The sequence below is a fragment of the Papaver somniferum genome, chromosome 5 (assembly GCF_003573695.1).
Source record: "Papaver somniferum cultivar HN1 chromosome 5, ASM357369v1, whole genome shotgun sequence".
NCBI lineage: Eukaryota > Viridiplantae > Streptophyta > Magnoliopsida > Ranunculales > Papaveraceae > Papaver > Papaver somniferum.
The window spans coordinates 178,585,332-178,609,852 of NC_039362.1; the positions used below are offsets into that span (position 1 = coordinate 178,585,332).

Below are 24,521 nucleotides of genomic sequence, written 5' to 3' on the forward strand. Positions count from 1 at the left end.
GATGAACTTCCATATCTTGCCGAGGTTGAACATTTTCATCTCTCAAGGAATCAATCTTGCACTGACAAGAACTCACATCGAACTTCAGATTGCAAATTTCCCTAGCATGTTTATGGCCATTATTATCTATCTTCTCCTCCAAATGTTTGACGGTAACTACCAATAGAGGGACTAATTCAGAACTCTAAAACCTAATATGAAGTCGAAGAACTTGGACAAAGGAGAACATAAATACCTTTCAACTCCTTCTTATCCTGACGAAAAGACAAGGCTTCCTTCTTAGCCATCTCCACAGCAAGGCAGAGATTCTGGTTTTCATGCTCTACCGTTCTGGCTCGTCTCATAGCAACACGAGTCTCAGACAACATGCCAACCCTAAGGTTGTTGCTCTAGCAAAATAGACAACATCACCATTTAGACAAACCTTTAACTGGCGCAACAACATACTAGATGGATTATTACAACAAATAGCTATATTTTAACACGTACCGCTTGCACAAGCTGATGCTGAGCGGACTTAGGCAGAGAAGTTAAGATACGAGCCTGCTCGTCCTCGCTCATCTTAGCATATTGTTCCAAGCACAACATCTTTATCGCCTCGGACTCATCACTGAAAATGGAGGTAGACGAACTAGAAGGAACCACTGGAGCAGGAGGAAAACCACCAGCAAAAGTACTCGGTACGCCAGTACCAACACCACCGCTCGGAACCATAGGTACAATATCCATACCACCACCGCCAGCACGAGCAGCTACATCGGGAGTAGCACCCTAGTGTATTTTCAAATGTTGTTGTAGATAGTGGTGAAAACTGGGTTCTTTTCGAACTTGTGAAAGTAACTTTTTTCTAGATTTAAATAAATAAAATTATATGCACAATATTAACAAAATATGGGAAAGAATTTTTACTGGGGGTCAGGATTCCACCATCCACCAAAATTTATGTGATTCAATAACAATTCTTATCATGCAATTTTAGACAATATAACTCCAATCAAAGGGAATTGTGATTCTAATCATTGCCTAAATTAGATTTTGAAAACATCCATTGTTAATCGCGAGCATGAAGTATCAAAAGCAATTTACTAAGCATACTCCATCAAGAGAAAACACAATTGATTAATAAAAATCATTTACTCCATATTTATTCGGTGCAATTAATCATAAAAGAGTTGCATAAATAAATTTAAATAAATTTTACCACATAACTTTTGGAAGAACGGCTTCCTCCGTCACCCCTGGGATTGGATTTAGCTACTCATGATGAAAAACCTCTCAAAATGATTCATTGATGCTCAAATGTTGTTTACAATCAAGAGAAAGGCAAGAAAAATGGTTTACAACAGTGTTTTGCAACGCACAAAAAGAGTTCCAGATAAACGATACAACGAAAGTGTTGTTAGCACTGTTCCTTGGTCGCGGGAAAGGAATTGAAAATTGTCGCAATTAAGCGACACTTTTCAACGAATTTCTGGTTCCGTCTAATGTTCTTCGTTCTTCCTCTACACCAGCAGGAAGCTTTCTTCTATGCGTGTTCTTCTTTTGATTTTTTTCTCGACTCTCAATCTCTCCCCAAGACTCTCCAACCCTTCCAAGCTATTTTTCCTTGTATTTATAGTGTTTTAGGACCAAAATATCCGACCATTACTTGCGTATATTCTCCATTTAATCCGTCATTGCTCGCTTCCCTTAGTTAACGATAATTTCCAATTATAACTTTGTCACACGTAAACTTTGATCATGCACGCTCTAGTAAGCCTTATACATGCCTCATAAGTCATCCAACTCCTCCAAAACACTTCCATGCACAACCAAAACACACACAACACCGTGTACAGGTCGTGTTCACTCCGTGTAGCTCTGTTTTGAGCTCGAGAATCAAATCGATATTTCCAGCCAATTCCGATCAAATTCGACACCCAAACTATCTTCCTTAGGCTAAATCACATATTTCTGCCAAAATTCAGCCATTGAATCGACCTACCACTACTTCATTTCTTCGATCGAAAATTCTCCTGTGTTGTGAACATTTTTCCCGCCAAAATCGATATTCAAATGAAGAAGAGGGGTGTCCCCCTATACTGTCTTGGTGTCCCCTTAGTAATTTGGGCTGAAATAGTAATTCTTGGGTTGAAATAGTAATTTTTCTGGTTTCCTCCGGGACATTTCTGGGACGTTTCCGGTACATATCTGGGGCGCCTCCAGGACATTTCTCCGGGGTGTAAATCATCACTTTTTGAGCAACTCATTCCATACAAGGGTATTTTCTCCAAAAACACCTAAACAAACATAAAAACACCATAACGAGAACAAATGGGCACTAATAAAATACACAAAAGAGATCAAAATAGACACATAAATGTGTCTATCACACCCTGGTCAGCGAGATTACTCGCCTGGGGCATCCTCACATCAAATAACGTAGCAGTGCTACCAGGATTGGTGGGATCATCCAATAAGGCTTGGTCAAGATCATCAAAAAATGCAGCACCAAGATCCACCATCTCACCCTCACTAAACAAAGCATCAATATCGACGTCAAGAGTGTGATCTTCAATCACAAGGGCGTTAGATGGCCCAGAACCATCAGCAAGCCTCCTCATCTGCACACACACTCAAATAACATCAGATGATATGGAATAAAATAGGGGCAAGGTATATATACGACAATAACAAAACAATATTTTATACCTTAGCATCCTCAGCAGAACGAGCAGTTTGTGACAAGCGCCTACGAGGAATGACCCATTTAAGCAACCACGACTTATAAGTCAGAAAATGATTATGCATCTCGGGAATCTAAGGAAGAGAATCGTCAACACCATTCCAACCAAAGATGTAAGGCCTCACAATGCGAATAGGAGCCACATACCATTTGGGGTCATGAGTCTTACGAAGTGTAAGTTGAGTAGAATGGGGAGGGTCCAAATCGGACATAAGAGTAGGACCTTGGATAGGTTTTCAAAACCTAGAAATTCCCACCCCAAAGCCTTCAAAAGTATCGGACTGTTGATACCAATAGTTCTCCACGAAGGTCGCAGGCGTATACAAATCCTTTTGCTCTGGAACGAACTCGTTCAACTCATGCTCAGTGACCTTGCCTTGGCTTCGCCGAGCACACACTCGAGCGATCCAATAAAATTATCATTGGGCTGAAATATAGCTCGCTGAGGATTAAGCTTAGTGAGTACCTCGTACTGGAAAAGATCAAGAGGCTAATACAGAGGAAGACGGAGCCCATCATTGAGTTGACCCACCGCCACGATAATCTCGTTGGGACCACAAGGGTTATCCTCAAAGAGATGTTTTGACAGAACGCCGGCTTGACCGTCCGGAGTAACAAAACTGATTTCAAACCTTTGAAGATGATGTTTGATTCTCACCATGTTCAGGAACTCGGCATCAGACATACCAGAAGAACGACTAGTGCTCGGAGTCCTCATCGGTCTCTTATCAGCACTATAAAAAAGCAAACAAGAAGAAAATAATCAGAACTTGAACCGGTAAAGGTAACCGGAGAAAAAACACCGAAAAGAGACAAAAACGGCAATGACGATCTCCACAGTTACTCTACAGTTGAGGAGAAATGGCAAGAACCATTGATAATCACACAAACCATAAGAACGACATAAACCACAGACGAAAACAAAAAACAGTAAGCAGAATAAAGGAAAAGAACCTTACCGTCTCTGAGGTCGAGAAGGAGAGTTTCTCCTAGACATATTTAACCTCTTTATAGGGGACAACGAGTTAAAAAGAAACAAAAAAAAAAGAAGGAGAGAAAGAATGAAAAAGTTCTGAATTCTGAGCAGAAGAAATAAAGACGACATTCTCGTCTCCCAAGAGATTTTATAAGAAACCAATGGACAACCAACCGTCGCCTCAAGTCCAACGGATAGAAGTGCACTAAAAGTGCAGACGTGGCAAAAATCTCGGACGTGGCGAAAAATACTGGACGGTTACAAAGTTTTCTTCCCATCGTGCCCTTGGCAAGTTGCAAAGAAAAGGAGCAAAATGTGAGGGTAAATCACCCAATGGCCACGTGTCAACATCTCAAGAGATGGTATCATGATGAGATGGTAGGATAAAAGAACTGAATTATCTGGTGAAAAGGTGACTTCGTCTGAATCAAGATACCTACTACAAACGCCACCTGAATGACGCGTGCGGGGAGCAGTCTAATCTGCTCAGACGGTCAAGTCTAAATAGAAGGACTACATTTAGTGAAGAGATAAGAGAGGATCTACATCGTCATAGAAGTCTCGGACGATCTATACTACAACCTAGAGGTGATGCATCACGAGGTTCTCCAGGGAAGAGCTACACGATGGCGAGCAGAGCGAGATAATTCGAGAGGAGAACCAAGCAAGCCATTATGAGGGGTAGTATAGAACTCGCCCGAAGCAACAAAGACGATGTACGATGTCTCCACCAGCTCGATGAGGCCAAACCTTCACGAGTTAAATTTTCCTATAAATGCCAGTCCATGTAGAAGGAGATGGAAAACTTATGTATTATTAGATGGTCTTTCTACAGAGAATTCCTGAGAGACATCTAGATAGAGAGAGAGTAAGAAATCTAAGTGATATTTGTAGCTCTTTAAAGGGTAAGACCTTATAATCAATAAAGAATACATCTTCTTCCCGTGGACGTAGGTCTTCATGGTCGAACCACGTTATATGCTCGTGTTAATCTTTACTTTTCATGTTCTTTATATCTTGTTTATCTTGAATCTTAAATGTTTAGATAGTTTATAGCCTTTAGATTTACTTGGGTGTAGTAATCAGAAAAGATGCAACTGCATTTCTCTTCTAATTGTTCCCTGGTGTTGCAATCTGCATAGGATCCCCTAGCTTCAATGGTTGCACCTGCATAGTCGATTAATGTTAGTCTAATTCCTGCAGTAGACAAAGGATTATTCATAGACAGAGCTACATTTATTCTTAGAGTCATGTAAGTCTGATTTATTCCTGGTTCCTTGTCAAGGATTTGTAAGTTTTCATCATTCATAGGATTATAATACAATTTTTGCATGATATTATAATTTAGGCGTGCAACCTCCATTTGTCTATTGATAAATTTCACTACTTGTTGTGTTGTGATTGCACTATTTTGCCTTATTTTCTGGAAACTGATTTTACATCTTGCTTTCCAGATGTGCCAAGATATTAATCCACAAAATTCAGGACATCCAAGAATGCATTTTACTTTATTTTCTTCTTTCAACCATGTATTTAACCATTCATGGAAATCGTTACTATTATCTCTTGTGTAATTCATATCATAATTTAAGTGTCTCCAAACCTGTTTCGTGAAGTTGCATTTCAGAAATAGATGAGTTAAGAATTCCTCCTCAGTGTTACAGAGTTTACATTTTGTGTCTATATACGGTAGAATTGCAGCCATTCTTAAACTTGTCGGGAGGATCGAATATGCTGCTTTCCATAAGAAGATTTTAGTAGAAGGGGTTGTTTTAAGATTCCATACCTTCCCCCGATGCGTTGCAGTCTCTTCCATTATTACTGTTGATATTTTCCTATAAAAATGAATATAAAAATTACCTTCATTGTTTAGTTTACAGATTGCATTGTTTTCTTCTTTCTGAGTTGGCATGGGTATGTCCACTATCTTTTGAACTATTTTTAAGTGAAAGTATTTACTTAGTTTTTTTAAATCCCAAGTGTTGTTCTGCGTTATTAAGTGACTTACTTTGCTTAGGTTTCCTGTTCCCATTTCCGGCTTCGTTATCAGAGTTGTAGTATTTGGTATCTAGTTGTCGTCCCAGATGTCAATCAGATTGTCATTTTCCAGTTTCCAAGTGCAATTCATTTTTATTTGTTGTATTCCATTGTGGATCCCTTTCCAGACCCAACTAGCTCATGTACTTGGTTTAGTTTTTATATGTAAAATGTCATTTTTCGGAAAGTATTTAGCATTCAAAACAATACCACGCATTGAGTATGAATTTTCCTTAAGTCTCCATCCTACCTTGGTTATCATTGCCAGATTAAAATTCTCTATATTTTGAGTTCCTAAACCTCCCTCGTTTGGTAATTTACATATGGACTGCCAACCTTTTAGATAAACTCATTTTGTTTCTTTTATATTCTTACCATTTTCTTATTTCCACCACCAATAATCTTTGGAGTTTTGTTTGAGTCTTGCAATTTTTTTTGGGCATTCTAAAACATTTCATTTAATGAACCGCCAATAAATAAGAAGTCACAATTTTTACCATAATTGTTCTGCCAGCACTATTGAGGTTAATTCCTCTCTAGTTATATAACCTAGTTTTCATGCTTAAAAATATGCCAGCACTATTAAGGTTAATTCCCTACTATTAAGGTTTATCGTATCCATCACTCTATGGATATGACAAGCCGAGTCCAAATTTGTGCAACCCTCTAAAATCGGGGTGCGCATTCCTTCTCATCCTATTCGAGGAATTGGTTGGCCAAAACCACTTTGAATCTTCTTTTTCTACGGTTTCATTAAATACGTAGCTTTCCTATTCATTTATTTTTTTTTCTCTTTTTTTATTATTGGATAATATAAACTAGGAAAGTTATTGAAAAAATGGTTCTCTTCCTTTATTCTCGGTCGTTCTTAATAATCAGAGTTGGCTCATCTTCATCGTCTTTTCAATAAATTTTTTTACCATATTCGTTGAATTCATTTTATTTATTCTCTTCTATCTATACACATCGATTTGGAATATTCAAAGAAATTTTCTTGTTATCTTAATGCTAGGTTGGAAAACTTCAAACCTGAAATAAATAACTATCACGGGTTTTTATTTTTTCTTCGGGGATTTATGAGGAAAATTTTAGGATTTAATTTTGGGGGAAAAGGGATTCCTGGGATAACAATGATTTTGTGTAAGATTGATTGGAATTTAAATTTCAATTGAGCATGGAAATTAATCAGTTGAGTATATCCGAATGCACTTAAGAAAGTGCAAGGCTAATCAGGAATTTAGGATTTTAGACAGTCAAATACAGCATGATCATCAGAATTATCAGTAAGTTAATCATAAATACAGCTTTGTTAATAGTCCCTGAACATTCTCGAAAATTTCTTTAAGCCAAACTTTACCGTTTGTATCTCTTTTGAAACGAACTCGAAGAGATTAAAACAACAGCAAGAGGGTAGAGCGAGAATTGGACAAAGATTTTTTATGGCCAACCGTTCCTCCACTAGGGAAGGGAGGAATGTGCACACCCGATTTTAGGAGTGCACAAATTTGGACTTTAACAAACCCTCCCATCTAAAAATATATATAAATCTATTTTATGCTTTAGAAAAAAGGGAAATGCTATTCTGCACTCCATTCACATCACTACTCACCATTCAAATTCAAGTGTCCCAATAATACCGTTCAAGGCTGTTCAGCCATGACCCACCCGCTCACTAAATGGGTTTTATACTCCCAAAATAAAGGGTCGGTAAGTGGTAACTAGTATTGTGATAAGTGAGTGGATTAGCAGTCCCGAGAAAACAGATAATGTGATTCCTGCTCTGGCCTCCGTGGCATTTGTGGCCCTCGCACCATCAAATTGCCCATTCGTGCCAGGGCCTGAATTCCATGAGGTAAAACTGTAGAAGGTTCAATTCTCCCGAGTTTCGTTCAATTTCCGTTCCATTTTCATGACTTATCTTCCGAGAGCGAAACTGTTAGGACTTAGGATCAGACTTGAAAAACATGATTCTCCTCCTGAGAAAGGTAATCTCCAAACACCCTTCATCATCATCATCACTGATTATCCCTCTGCATAACCATATCCATTCTTTAATATCATCCGTAAAAACATCCCATATGAAAAATGTAGTAATCAATGATTACAAGTCTGGTAAAATCGAGAATATAGATGATGCTTTTGCTTACTTTAACAGTATGGTTTCACTGAATCCATTGCCATTTAGTGATGCATTCAATCACATACTTAGTTCAGTTGCTAGAATTGGATGTTATTCAGATGCAATCACCATGTATAAGAAGATGAATGATATTGGAATTCAACCGGATTATGTTACATTGAACATTTTGATTAATTGTTGTTGTGAATTGAAGGAAACTGATTATGGGTTTAGTTTGTTTGGTCTTATTCTTAAGAGGGGTTATGATCCGGATGTAATTACTTTCAATAGTTTGATCAAGGGGTGGTGTTTAGAAGAAAAGGTTTACTCTGCCGTTAAACTGTTCGACAAAATGATTGAAAGGGAATTCCACCGGATACGGTCACATGTAATACAATTATAACTGGGCTCTGTAGAGTTGGTGAATTAGATAGTGCTCTTGAAATGTTGAGGAACATGACTAGATGGAGTTGTGAAGCTGATACTGTTGCTTATCATGTGATTATACACACACTATCCAAAGTGGATAAGTTGATGAGGCTCTGACTCTATTTTCCAAAATGATTGATTCGAAAATTGTACCAGATGTCATTGTTTATAGTTGTCTGATTAACGGGTTTTGCAATTCTGATAGGTTAGACTCTTCGAAGGAATATCTGCGGATTCATATACTTATAATTCTCTAATTCATGGATTTTCTAGGCGTGGGTTATGGAAGGAAACAATAAGATATTTTGATGAAATGATGGGGAGTGGGATTTCGCCTACTGTAGTTACTTATAATGTATTAATAGATTCTCTGATTAAAGAAGGAAGGATGGAAGACGCTTCCAAGGTATTTGAAGGAATGATTAAGTTAGGCAAAGAACCTGATGTGTATACTTATAATTCCATTATATTTGGTTTGTGTACGACAGGAAGGCTAGAGGAGGCACAAAGGTTGTTTGATTCGATGGCAGATAAGGGCATTGAACAAAATATTTGCAGCTTTAATCTGTTATTTAATGGATACTTCAAGAGGTCTAGGTTGGATGTAGCTAATCAATTATTCAAGAAAATGCAAAACAAGGGATCAACCAAGTTACGTATAATAAACTAATAGATGGATATTGCAAGGCGGGAAAAATTACAAGGGCGCAGAGCATGTTAATTGAGATGCAATCTGATGGGGTATTGCCGGATATATTTACTTATAATGTACTTGTGAATGCCTTGTGTAAAGCTGGAAATATTTAGAAGGCCAGACAACTGTTATCTGAAATCCCTAACAAAGGATTAGTTGCGGATGTTGTAACATATACCAGTATGATCAATGGTCTGTTCAAAGAAGGGATGATTATTGAAGCCGAAAAACTGATCATTGAAATGAAAGATAAAGGTTGCATGCCAAATGCAACTACGTACGATACCATAATTAAGGGTTATCTTTTGGAAAATGATGTTGCAAGAGCATTAGAGTTACTCAAAGAAATGCGCAAAAGGAAGTTATCACTGACCGATGGCACTAAATCTCTGTTAATCAGTTTGTTGTCTCCATAACAGCTCAAGAACTTGGATTTTCCTGAAATCTAGATCTAAGATAAGATTGATGTAAACTTGTAAGGGTAAGGTCATCACGATGGATAGCTGACTTACTTATTTGTTATCAAGAAAGAAATTGCAAAGCCTTAAATTCTGTTTGATAATGAAATGCTGAATTTGGAATGGATAAAGAAAAGAATCTTACACTTTACTGGAGTGTGTGAAGTAAGGATGAAAGGTACTATGTGGAACAGTACTCCTTATGACTTGCAGGTTTTAAATTCCTTTTGGAATGAAAAATTCACAGTACAAGGCTTGTGGAATGCTTTTTTAGTCTTCTTATAGCTTCTAAGACTTTCCTTTACTTCGATGAGTCCTCAAAACGTAATCCAGGTGTGGCTGGCTATGATTTGGTGGGAAGGAATAGTGCTGGTGATTTCCTTGTGGTTGTTGCTGGTGGTTTGGGTATAGCGACAAATTTTTTGGGCAGAAATATCATGGCTGTGTTATAAGTGATGGAGAATGGCCAGTTGCAAATCATTGCTTTTCAGGTTTGTTTCAGAACAGCCTCCAGTGCAGTCATAGAGACTTTCAGTTCCAAAAAACTACCTTGGTTTTTTTCTCCCGGATGGAACAGGATCTGTGGATATCCCACAGTTATTTCATTTATAAGTAAACTTCAGAGCTAATCAGTTAGCAAAACATGGTTCAACCTTGGCTAGAAGAGACAGTCGAATGTAGAAGTCCAGAGACTCCAGACCACCTTTTCTGGTGAGTGTTGAGTCTTCCTATTGTAGATTTTGTTAACAGTGTTTGTTTTAGTGAGTGGCTGCCTATTATTTTAAGGGTAGTCTCTGGTGTGTGTCACCTTTTGTAAATTGAAATCCGAAATGCAGAACCTGAATCTTTTCATAATTTGAACAAAATAATAAACGCCTTGAAATGATCGAAGCTTGTTGCATTGTGCACGCACCACAAAATTCTAGGTCTCTTTCGACTTACGGCTCATTAGGAGACGCACATTGCGTCTTTCTCGCGTGAAAAGATCGACAGCAAAAACCCTACAAGTGTCTGAAAAAAAATAGGAAAGCTCTTTACACCCATTACACAAAGCTTGCAATCCTGCATGACATAATTTCGAGCATTCGACCAAGTAGAGTGCTTTCAAGTTTCTGCAATGTAGAGCAATAGCTTCCCATCCTTCAAGTTGTACCTCATTACAAGATTTTAGGCGCAATACCTTTAGAAGAGGACAACCTTCTGAAATAGCTATAACTGCTTCGTTATTAACTGCATTTCCTGATAAATGCAAACGTTGAAGGCCGCCTCCGCTCACAGTTGCTTTAATCCCCTCTGTTGTAAGTTCTTGGTTACCATCTGCATAAACCTCAGTCAAGGTCTTCGGACACCCAAGAAAGCGATCACCTGTTACCCTTTTGCAGTCTGTAATAGTAAGTGAACCGAGTATGTGACAGTTTTGTAAAAGAAAACTTATTCCTGAATCATTAATCTGATGGCTGTTTGTGAGGTCCACTTTCTCTAAGGATGGACAACATTTTGTCAGCGCTTTTAAACGTACGGATGCCAAACGAGGGAAAGGAGGAGAAATTATCAAAGACTGCATCATATCCAAATATTTAAAGCAAGGATTTAAGCATAGAAATAGAACCTGTAATCCAAACAATTGTGACTGTGATGTAACATCATAATAGGTTTTATTAGAGCGACAACCGCGTAGAGACAAAGATTTGAGATGTTGGAATCGAATATGGAGCCAGCGACGGCAAACCAAACCAAATGAACCACGATCACTGCTGGATTTCAGGCTCTCATAGATATGGTTAAGACATTCATCCGGGATATCTGTAATCGACAGTGTTTGACAGGCTTTTTTGTAATCCATGGATCTCAAAGCTGAGCTTGCTTACCCAACGCTTTGCTGTCAGTGTTGCTGAACAATAATATATATGCTTCCTGCATACAACTTCAGACTGCAACGCTCAAGATTAGGTAAAACCATCTTTCTCTACGATACTAGGCTTTAATGCATATATACCAAGGCCTAGTATCACCGTATTATGGTAACCAAATATATATAAGATTCCATAAAATTGGGTTAATTATTCTTATTACAGCAACAGAAAAAAAAACCATCTTTATAGAAAAAATACATAGAGACGCCAAAGGTATCATAACATAAACCTAATTCTTTTATCACTTTATATGTTGTTCTTCATGTTTAAGTTAATTACAACATGCATGTCGTAATTAATACTTATATGCTTTGCCCACTTATAATCTTGATTTTTCCTATTAATTTTGTGTTACGATCTGAGTGTATAGGCAGCAAACATACAACTTGAAGAAAAAATAACAAAAGAATTTTATTACGGATATACAACTTTATACGTCTCGAAAAATGTAGATTAATACTGGACTCGGCCAGTTTATCATTCAAAGATTTTAACTCTACAAGTAGGGCATGTTTTTTCTTTTGAATTTCCAACCTTCAGCCATTGATGGATGCAACTGAGATGAAAAATGTGTTCGCACCTCCGGATCATACATATATCGTTATTATTATTATTATCATCATCATCATCATCACCATCCTCTTGATGTGTGTCATGGAAATTCCCCAAGCAAATGGAACATTCATAACCCGAAGATGGAGTATTCTTCGAAGAAAATAATTGCTCGAAAGCATATTCGATTTTACCATCGTTTAAGGTTATTTTAATGATTGCATTTTGAAAAGCGGATCGATCATAGTTTCTATGTCCTGCACTTTGTTGACGAAGAGCTAAAAGTAAAAACTCTTGTAGTATTCGATTTGTTTCCCGCTGCTGTATGGTATCTTCACCCTCGTCATCGTCATAACTGCAACATAAGAACAATACTGGTGCAGCACAGAGAATGGAACCCGCTACAGCAAGTGCAGCTAGAACTGCAGGCATGTTGTTTTTTATGAAAATATATGGGCTAGCTAGTAGATTAGTTGGAAACCGAGGCAAAGGGAGAGGCTATATATACACTTCACGAGAGCCGACGTATTAAAAAAAGAGGTTGTGTGTATTGGAAAGGGCAAGGGAAACCTGATCCTAATCTATAAAGAACTTTTGTGACACCGGGCCGGCTGTTGGTTGGTTTGGACGGACGCACTGTTAAGCCTAGTTTAATCGGGGGCCATAACTTCGAATTGGGGGTCATGTAATTTTGTTTGCCCCCAAAAATTTTAGGGGTGTAAATATCACAATATGAATATACTATTTTACCCTTCACTAATTGAAAATCAGTTTCACTAATTAACTATCCTAATTAAGGCCCCTAATCTATATACCCTAATTAAATCAAAGAGAAAATCAGTTTCTCTTTTCATCTTCATCTTCCTCTCCTCCCTTCCTCTTCTCCACCTCCACCATTAACGACTCCACCTCCACCGAGTAAAATTCTTCGAACCGATTCATCGCGTAATCGTCGATGATAAAACTTTAATCGACGATTAACTTCTTCTACAAATATGGCTAAAACAAAGCAAACCGCTCGCAAAGCACTTCAAATTCCTAATCTTGTAGATACGGTGAATGCAAAGGTGTATGTGCGAAGAGCTCTTGAAGCAAGCAAATCGAAACCTAAAAAGGGAATGGCTCCAATTAGAGGGTACGTGAACTTAAACCCACCTCATATTCGATGTTTTGGTTATTTTTTGATTGTGTAATCGAGATTGGTAACTGAAAAATAGAAGTTACAGAGTGAGAGTCATTAGTATCGAAGAAATAATACCCTAACGACTCTTACATTGCATGCTTTTTCTATGAAAAATCGTTAACCTGTTAGTGTAAATATGACGACCCTTGTTCTGCTACTTCGACCTTTTGTGCCCTAGAATAGAGTCGTCGCCATATTAGGTTGAAGATGACGACTGTAGTTTGACGACCCCAAATTAGTGCGTAACGACTCTGGGTTGAACTTGAACTGCCTTCTGTTGGAGAAAACGATAGAGTCGTCAGTAGTATATAATCTCTAGACTAGAGTTGTCATCTCTTTTATAGGGTCGGCAGTTACTTGTTTGATCTTTAACGACCCTTTAAGGACCAAAATCATCCTCACTGTCCAATTTTTGCAAAGAGTCGTTACCTTATAAATTACAGTCGTTACTTTGTAATGAAGAGTCATTATTTTTTTAGAGCATATCATTGACGACTCTTTCACTGATAGAGATAAAGTTGATGTCTTATAAAAAAAAATCGTGTTTGGAATGTAGTGACAAGAAAACGAAAGACAAGGTTGAAATCACGATAGCTCCTCCTTCGAAACCTCCCTGCAACAATAAATACTTACTTGCCGGTCCATTGCGCGGAAGAAGGCGGAGTGAGGTATCATTTTCTATCACCGAACCAAGAGACAAAGGTAATGAGTTGTCTGATTCGTCAGAATCAGACACTCCTGTTGTTTCAGCTAACACTAGTGCTGAAGAAGAAGATGAACAAGAAGAAGAGAAAGTAGAGGAGTAACAGGGTGTAGAACATGAGATACAAGAAGAAAAGATTCAAGAAGAAGAAGAGTAACAAGAAGAAGAACAAGAAGAGAAGGAAGAGGGTGAAAGTAATTAATGGTAGTGGTGATGATGAGGATGATGGTAATGAGGAGGAACAACATAAAGGTAATAACGGCAGTGATGATAATGATGATCAGGAGGAAGATAATGAAGGTAATGATGATGAAAAGAATGAAGGTGGTGATGATGGTAAAGCCACTATTGAGGATGAGGAAGAGAATGCAAAGGAGAAAAAGCCGGTAAGAGGGTTAAGAAGGATGGAACAGATATTGCACCCAGTGCGAGACACGTTCCCGCTACTCATTTGATGTTGCCTCCTCTTCGAGGTGGTAAACTTAGAGGAGAACCTAGAGATGGGGGCAAAGTTCTATTTGGATATCCTGGATCGTGGGATCATTGCATTAGTGAGACAATCGTAAGAATCCAAAATTTGCTTGTTATTTGATTAGTTGGTGTTAACTTGTTTATGTTTTGTTTTTTAAATACGTGTTTGTTTATGTTTTGTAGGATCATAAGGATGCCACACGTCTTTTCCGGCACCAATCTTCATTCAAGAAAATGGAGTTGTGGCCGCTAGAAGGTGAATGTGCAAGAGTTAGAGATTTGGTTGAAAAATCAGGTTTGTACAATGCCGTTGTGAACTCTGTGATTACGTATGACAAGGTCGCAGTATCTAGTTTCTGTGAAAGGTATCACGCTGAAGTAGACACATTCCAACTTCCTTTGGTGAGATGGCAATAACTCCTGATGACGCAGAACATATATTAGGGTTGCAGGTCGAAGGAAAATCAACCGGTGAGAAGTTCAAGAGAAGGCCTAGTTGGGAAGACATCTATACATGGACCAAGAACTTGTTTGGATGGGATTCCGAGAAGAATAATGGGCTTTTCGAGAAGGGACCTAAGTACCCGAAGAAAGAGTTCAAACTTGTAGATATTAGGAACATGTTTTCTGGGACAGAAAAGAAGGAAAAAGAAGGAGGTCTCTCTGATATGGAATGTCGTTATGCGGCGGCTGGGTATTTGTTGTATGTCCTTGCTTCGGTTATATTTCCTGACAGCTAAGGTAACCGGGTGAGCGCCAACCTTCTTCATCTTTTGGATCCCTTGGAAGATGTGAGCAAATACTCTTGGGGTAATGCCATAATTGCACACCTGAATTGTCAGCTTTCTCAGGGATCTCGCAAACTAACTTCTCAAATTAATGGGAATTTGGCTCTAATCCAGGTATTTGGATTGATGAAAGTTTTCTTATTTTTGTACATTTTAAAAATCGAATTATTTATGTTTATTTCATTGATTGCTATAGGTGTGGATTTATGATCATTTCGCATCACTGATTAAAGATAATGAAGATGTGGAACTCAACCCAAAATGGAGCAAAGGTAGTCCAACGGGAACCAAATACTTGTTCACTGGTTCTGAAGATAGGGAACAAACTGATGCGTTGATATAAATGCGTCAAAAACTTGACAACATCACGGCTAAAGAGGTAGTCTTCAATCCGTACAAGAATAATAGAGTTGGTGCAATGGAAGATGTCGTGTATTACCATGGCCCTTTGTTTCACCCTAATGGTTTTTCAATGTACAATCCGATAAGAATCATGCATCAACTTGGTTTTATTCAAGATTCACCCGATGAGGATTATGTACCTCCGTTCAAGCACAAGTTGGAAAAGTGTGAGGCTGACGAAGCGGGTATAAAGGTGGCTTATGAACCTGAAGTTGATGTCAAGCATTGGAATTATAGACACCCTATGCTTGTATACATCTCATGGTGGGTGCATGCGGATGAAGGTCATGAGGCAACACCGGATTACGTCGAATGGTATGAAGGCTTCTCCCATGGTAGGGTGATATGGGTAGATCCGACTCCAGGTAGGAGAACCAACAGAGAATCCACCTCTTCTTCTTCTCAAGTCGACAGTAGAGATGCTACTTCCATTCTGACACTAGTGGTGAGTATTTAATTTTGTAATTGTGTTATTCATCTACATATAAGAGAGTTAATGTGAAATTGTTTTTGAATGCATATAGAGGGAGCGAATGAAGCTTCTTGTCAAGGCTTTTTGTTGCTCGACTGACAAAGGGGAAGTGATGGATCCTGCGAAGCAACGTCGGTACGTTGATTACTGCACGCACATTGAAGATCCCAATGCAAAGAAGATGTTTAAGGAGCTGGCTAAGGAAGGTAAGAGGAGCCGGAAATAACGTAGCCAAAGAGCACAAGAAGTTGCTGAGCATGGCCAAAGTAGCCAACATCATGATGAACATCCCTCAGAGGTACAAGAAATTACTAGAGAAGATGTTGGTTCCCCAGAGGGTTCTCCTCCTAAGAAAAGCCGGAGAGTTAGCAGGTCAGGGAGGCAGTAAGGTGGTTGTCGAGGTCGAGATGGTCGACTTCAACTTATGTTAATTTTACTTTATGAATTGAACTTAAGTGTGTGTTGAAACAACTTATGTGTTTGGTTTGGAGTCTTTTTTTCGAGTACTTTTATGTTTGGTAACTCCTGTGTTTGTTGAAAATACTATGTTTTCAAGTATGCTCGTTAGAACCATGTAGTAATCCAATGCAGACAACATTTCCCTTCCTCATATCAAGGGTCGTTATCTTCGTTTTATATTACTTTGACGACCCTAATTGTATTTACCACTTCAACACACAGAGTCGTTAATATCCTCAAATAGAGATCTAACGACCATTTTTCCCAAAACATCCAGGAGATGGAAAGAATATTTCTGGATAGATTCGTCAGTGTTTATAATGAAATCAATGACGACCCTTGGTTAACAAAATATATACAGGAGGTTTGAATTTATTTGGCTAGAGTCGTTAGCTTTTTCATGTCAATGACGACTGTTTGTTGGATTCAGGAGTCGTTACTCTGCTATGGATACCTGTGACGACTCTCATTTTGAAACTAGAAAGGATTTTGATTTCATTAAGAAAATAAAATTACATATATCTCGTATTACATAAGAGTTAATATGGGTATTCTTGAAGTTTATGCATCAAATGTTCGTCAATGAACCTTCTCGCTCGACGATACAACGTTGTATATTCTTTATGGTGAATGGAACTTAGTTTCCCCATTACGTATTTTCCATAACCCATCGAAACGTTCCAGCTGAAATTAAACGAGGAATGTTATACGTTTGTAACTTTGAAGCATGACAAAAGTATAAATATTAACGTAATACTCACTTTTTCATTAAGAGGAGCTCTTGGATGGAGAAGTAGATCCCAACGGTCTGTTTTTTTGAAATTCAAAATAAGAGTCGTTATTTTTGTTTTTACACAAGATGACGACTATGGAGATAACCAGAGTTGTCACTTTTTTACTAAAACTGATAACGACTCTTTATGAAAACATTACATGTTATTGTTCTTTCCGGTGCGAGATTTAACTACCATTGCGGCTTCGATGTGATGAAACTGCTCTCCTCTCCATCTGGTATATTTTTTTTGTCCGCACGTCTATCGCCTTTGTGCCTCGCGAGAAACTCGTTGTACTTGTTGCACAATCTCATAACGTGAATTGTCCTATCACGAATGTGGGACGGTTCATAATCATAGCGTAGATGCGCGTGGGAATTAAGGAAAGGACCGCAACCAACGTTTATCCAAAATATGCCTTCATCTTTTTCTTCTTCGTCAATATCTTTGACGCTGTAATAGTTTTTAACCCATTCGGTCTCTTCCTCGACTTGCTTGAATACTTCCCGGAGATGCGCTTGTTCTTTTCCCCGTTTTTCAGCCTTGCGCATCTCTAATTCTTCCTTTGTAGGATATGGCGTAACGACTCTTGGTTTTTTGCATCTTCTAAGTATGCTTTCAATTGATGAAGGAGTTTCCATTAAAAACAAGCTTTCATGAGGTTGTTTTCAATTGATTTTGCACCTTGATATGTTCCTCTACTTATAGAATAATTTGTAACGACTATTCTTTATGGAAAAAAGTGTATAGAAAAAAAGTCGTTGGGGGTTTTTGCAAACAGTCGTCATTGTATACACTATCAATATGACGACTTTTGTATAATCCACTACAGTCATTTAGGTATCTGAATATATAACTGACGACCCTATGTTGAAAAACCTTCCAGGAGACAACCTAATTTGGATCATTAGAGTCGTTAGGGTATCTGAAAATACCAATGACGACCCTATGTTGGGAAAACATCCAGGAGACAACCTAATTTGGGCCATTAAAGTCATTAGGGTATCTGATAATATCACTGAAGACCCTACAATTATTAAAAACTTCCAGGATACCACCTAATTTGGACCATTAGAGTCGTTAGGGTTTCTGTATATAGTAATGACGACTCCAAGTTGGAAAAACATCCATAAGTTTAACTGATTCTTATGCCGCAAGATAAAACGCATTGTATTCATTAGGCATTCTTCAAAATACAAATATTAGGGTTCAGGATACAACCATTATCAAAAAGTATGCTTTAAAAATGCAATGCATAGTTTTGAATGTACATCTTGTCTCACGATTCATTGTCCATGTCTACGTAAACCGGGGTTGGGTCCATAGCATTCCAAAGGTTCATTCCATACTTGTACTGATTTGTCCACTCCTTGGTGTAGTCTCCCCAATCACCATAGGCCACCTATGGTAAAGGACATTCTTCGGAAATCTTCAAACCTATGTAATGGTTATTGTTGACATGTGCCATTACAATTCTTATTTTCTTTATCGCGGCGTCGCACCTAGTTCTTGAGGGTACGTACATACAAGACGCTCCAGAGAAGTCTTTGCTGAATACAATTACCACACAAGTGAATGTGTCCGCTAAGAGTTGACCACCAAAAGGCATTTGCAACCAAAACTTATAACCGTCCTTTTTTCGATCCCGTCCTCCATTTCACGTTACAAACTAACTCCCTAAACTTCATTTCCCTCTCTTTTGGATCTCTTTCCATGAGCATTGTCAAATACAGTTGTTTGTCCTAAACAAGCTTTTCTGCCATTTTTTTCCTTGCATATTGGATTTGGGTGAGCTTAAGTTCGTTGGCCTCGTTGAAACGCCCTAATTGTTCCGTTGCAACATGGTAACCACAATTTCCATCGCTGTCAACGTCGTCGGTGGATATAAGGTGATCCAAGATGACGTGAGGAAGTTGATCGGTGTACTCTTTATACAAAGTATAAGTAACACGATGTGGTCTTCCATGAGAATCTCTAGGGGTGCACGGATTTCCCTTAATTCCTCTTATGGTCACCATTCTGCTAGTTTGGCTTTTCTGGGTACCGACCACATGCTCTGCAACATCCATGTCTTCCATTTGTTTCACTTCTGTTTCACTTTGGGTCAAATCATCCTTTTTTGGTCGATCATTTGCCTTGGGCAGGAGAGATTTTTCATACTCTGTATATTCTGCCTGGACATAATCATGACGTGACGGGTCACTTTTGCAACTCTTGGCCGCCTTCACGGTTTTTCTAAATGATTTTTTTGTTGTTGGTCTGCAGGTGGTTTTTGTTTAATTGGCTCTTCTTCTACTCCCAATCTCTTACGGGCAGCCGGCCACAAATTAGAAACCAATATATGTCTTCCTGCACAATGCGCTTTTTGATATTTCTCACTGATATACTTTCCAATCTCAAGGTCTCCAAATTGTTCATCAGCGGCTCCTGTGGGATTAGGGGTGAATGAAAGTTGCTTCCAAAAAGGATCGATATCTTCAATAGGAATGAGCGACTTGTAACCACCAAGCTTATGTCTATACGGGAGGCCAAGCCATGTCTCAGTTGTACAATTACAGTTCATCACTTTTCCACTTGAAGCTTCCGCTCGAATCTGTGAAGTTCATCCATCATATGCTTTATTGCCCACAGTGACACTTGGTGCGAAACCCCGCGTAACAATTCTTTGTCTTCCAGGTATTGCTTCAAAAACGATCCTTACTATGCTCCATTTGAGTCACTATCTTACTAAAATCATCCTGGGCGTGCTCATGAATAGTTTCCTGTACAGTAACTACCCCACCAATGTTTTCTCGGAGAATTTTCTTCAAACGTCCATGGGACTGCTCTGCGATACTGGTGGACTCATTTTGGTAGTGTTTCTACTTATTGGTCCATGCATAAACAAACTTCTCCTTCCAAGGATTCAACCAGGTATCTTCGCAATAGTCGACCACCTTCTTATAATCCTTACTCCAAACATCGATGAACTTTTGCAAATTTGCATAGTACTTTACTTCGGTCTTCGAATGGTCCAAAAGGTCCCAATCTTTGCAGAAATCCTCCCATACATCCCCCTCTTCATCAAATTTTCCTTGGCTTTCTTTTTATCTTCCGCTATCTCTTTTTTTGAAAGTTTACTAAGACGCTTGTCTTCCTCCTTGGAACGTTGATTACCCTTTGCAGGTTTGATCTTTTGGATTTGATTCTTGCAATTATTAAAAAGATTCTTTTGGATGTTCCACGTACAAAGAAAATGTTGAGCAAGGGGAAAAACTTGACGAACGACACTCATGACTGCAAAATCCCTATCCGTAAATATATCCTGCGGTGTCTCTTCGCCACGGTAAATCAACCTAACTTGTTCCAAAGCCCAAACATAGTCTTCTATTTCTTCCTTTTCCATAAAGCACCATGCCACGGTGAATGATTGCTTATCCGAAGTATGACTAGCCACGTTCAACAACGGCATGTTATACTTGTTGGTTTTATAGGTGCAATCTATGAACAAGACCTGGTAAAAGCACTGTGCCAAATCCATTATCCTAGGATGGGCAAGAAAAATATGAGTCACTTTGTCGCCCGGACCGACCCTTGTTTGCATGGCATAGTTATGTTTTTCTGCCAACCACTCTGATTGTTGCATAATTAATCTACCATCCCATTCAGTTCTCTTGATCGTTGCTTTGGCCGCGTAGATTGTGGAAAGAATATACAAGTTTGACTTATCTTCCGCCTTTATTGCATTTAGAATCTTAAGGGTCCTACATCGCTGCATCTGCCGAACCTTTTCAATTTGATGTGGTTTCAATCGGGCATATGGTAGGTGCCTTAAAAGAGTACTAGGTGGAGGATGGTTGTGACGACCATCCGGAATACTATACATCCACCATAGTAGAGTTTCGGGATGCCTTTTGAAAACAATCCTGAAGGGGCATTTTATCTTCTTCGACGAAGTTTTGTAGACCCTCGTCGTCTTCTTCACATACTTGTAGTTCTTACCTTTGTGACTTTCTTCCTTATCCCCCGCTCTCTCGCATACCATCTCCATTTGCTTACAATCAACGTGTTTGCTTTGAACAATTACGCACATATTCTCTTTTGCCTTGGAAATAATCCATTCCTTGACCTCAGCTTCCACGTCTACATTAAACAAATAACACGTTCATTATAAAACACTAATTAAACAATTTTCGTATGCATATACATTGGCTCAAACAATAAAAACGTACCAAATCGGTCATATATGCTTGAGAGGTATCCGGGCCGACAATGTCGAGGGGTTCAGGTTGAGAGCTCACCCGTAAAACCAACTACAGAAAAAGAACAACAAAATCAGTATAGGGTCGTCACTCTGTAAGATGTTATTATGACGACCCAGACAGTCGTCAGCATAATTTACAGGTGAACGACTCTTTAAGTCGTCACCCAGATTTTCTGTAGACAAACGACCCTTTTCTCGACATATGACGACTCTTTTTATAAAGTGACGACTCTACATTGATAGATATAACCAACTCTGCCCAGTTTTCACCTCGAATCGTCACCTTTTATACATATAAAATAACGACTCTAAGAGTCGTTCTCTGGTACATGTGAAGAGTCGTTTGGTTTTAATCTTTATGGATTAACGATTCATGTTAGTGGTTGTATTTATTTTTGAATTTAACTCAACCAAATGTGGTTGAGGCAGTTTGGTCGCTCCATTCTATATATAGAGGCCCATATCTCACCTATTCCATATCAAAACCCTAATTATCAACCTCCTCTTCTCCTTCTCATTTAATTACCATTTAAGAGCAAAAAAAAAGAGAAACATCATGACTCCATTCACTAATGAAGAGAATTGTGCCATTACAAGAGCTTGGAAAACAGTCACTAACCACTTTGAAAGTCTAGACAAAGACATTGATGAAACATCGGATGCTTGGTGGAACCGCGAATTCATCTTTTTTGTGGCGTTGGACGGAAATTGCAACTCAAGGTCTTTGAAACAAGTCAAGGAACGCTTCCAGAATATACAATTCGAGTGTGATGTTTTGAAAAGAGAACTTAAGGCTGTTAGGGAAGCCTTTCCGGATATGCTGAGTGTTGTAAGAGTAAGTATTTGAACAAGAGGTAAAACTTATAAAAAGCTTTGGTCGATACTAACTAAGTATATTTGTATTTTCAGTTGGGGAAGGCGTATCGCTATTATGAAGAGCTTCGTGGGGAAAAGTTTGAGCTCCACGATTGCTACTTTATCTTGGAAGGCACTAGATATAACTACGCCATATATGATTCAGTGTATAAGTGCACCTTTATTATCTATTGTATTTCATTTCCTTCAATGCAACGCTATGCGAGATGTATGCTTTTTACGATTCAATGAAATGATTCTATGATATCAAAAATTATGAGAATCTAGTGCAAGGGTCGTTACTTTATATAACTAATCAAACTAACGACTCTAAAATAAATTAGTAATTGATAGCTAGGATCGTCATTTCATATGACTACATGTATGACGACCCTAAGTGTTACTTTTTACAGAGAGTTTGGTTTTAGAGTCGTTTATGTGTAACAAAACAACAAAACGACTCAAGTGCCCTAGTTAAAAAGGGTCGTCAATGTTTAGCACACTACCCTAACGATTTTTCATAACCTGGAAAGTTGCAGGTTTGAGTCGTTATTGGTAGTGTCAATATGATGACGACCTCGGAGAGTTGTTTGGGTATACACCCCCCGACTTTGACGACCCTTTCTCTGAGTTGTTCCATAGTGTGGATGATTCAACCACTTGGAGAAACAAACAGACAAATCGAAGGGTATAAGATGTTTACCTGATTGTTTTGAGCTTGGGGTTCCTCATTTTGAGTGTTGGTTCCTTCATCTTGAGAAATGGGATCTTCATTCCAACCATTGTTCATGCCTTCCTCTATCAACATGTCCTCATCAAACATCCAACCCATATCATTAGTTGAGACAATCTTACCATCAAAATAATAATTGTTGTTATTTGAAGCTTCACCAATCTCATTCCCTCCACTTGAATCACTCATTTGTAAAAACCCTACGTTTTCCTCTCAAAACTCCTCCTCTTCTTCTCACATAAAACACATTTTCCACAAAGTTTTTTCCTAAAATCAGATTTTAATCTAAATACACTTACCACACTAATCAAACTAATTAATTCCTAATACTAATCATATAAGGGCAGGTTTTCCGTTTAGAAAATATTTTTTTAAGGGGTGACCCAAATTAGGATTGGGTGAACTTTTTTGTCCCGTACTGCATGGCCCCCAATTAGAAGTTATGGCCCCAATTAAACTAGGGTGTTAAGCCAGCAAATAATCCTTTGTTACAGTTTTCGAGAATTCGTTTCCTTGCCTAAGTTGCACTAAATGAGGTACCAAATTTCACTATTAGAGGTTGTCTTGTTACTTTTTTTTTTTTTGAAGCATACATCTTATTAAAAGAAATTAGTTTACAATTTGTCGTGGGTATGTTATACCCACGGAATCATGAAATAAAATTTGATTAATAAGAAATGGGATTGCCTGGTCCCATATTTTGATTTATGAACTTCTTGTCTGACTTCCATCCGCCGCATGATTGGCCAACCCGTCGGCTGCTTGATTTCCTTCTCTATAGTTGTGCTGAATAGAAGCCTGTGGAATCTGATGAAATCTAAATTTTATTTCCTCAATCAGTCCTGCTTGTCTTGTTACAAATTTCAATCAGTGCTGAATAGAAGCCTGTGGATTCTTGATTTAATGTTTTCTATTACAGACTCAAAGATATATCGAAAAGAGAAAGTACTTTAAGAGACATGAATCATGATTAACCTACACACTTATTACAGTTGTAACCGGTTACCCAATCCTGACATACTAACACCTGCTAGTTACACTCACTTGAGTGTCCGATATCGAATGAGGAGCAGAGACATAGATCTTGAAGCGAAGAGTAGAGAATCGAGTAGAAGATAAGCCCTTTGGGAAATTGTCTGCCATCTGTTCCTGAGTAGAAAGAAATATGACCTCCATAGACTTTGCTGCAACCAATTATTCTCTTACATAATGAGATGCAATTTCTATATGCTTCATGCGATTGTGAAAAATTGGATTGAAAATGAGATAAGTGGCACCCAGATTGTTGCACCAACGAACTGGAGCTCACGGAGAATGAGATAAGAGACTGCATCCAAAATATCTCAGAAGTTGCATCAACTAGTAGAACACCAAGAAATCAAGTTAGGTCCCATTGAAATTTCCATGCCATGAGTAGAATGCCTGTCAGTAAGATCACCTACCCAATTGGCTTCAGAAAAGCCTGAAGTTGCAAAGAACTTGAACACTCGAGACCATATCCTAGAGTACCTTTAAGTATCTGAGAATTGTTTCGAC

The 24,521-nt window shown here is 38.5% G+C and overlaps 1 pseudogene; it reads left to right on the forward strand.

The window, feature by feature from the left end:
* The first annotated feature begins 7,702 nt into the window (after window positions 1-7,702).
* On the forward strand, window positions 7,703-10,317 carry LOC113280193 (annotated as a pseudogene).
* Window positions 10,318-24,521: the final 14,204 nt, after the last annotated feature.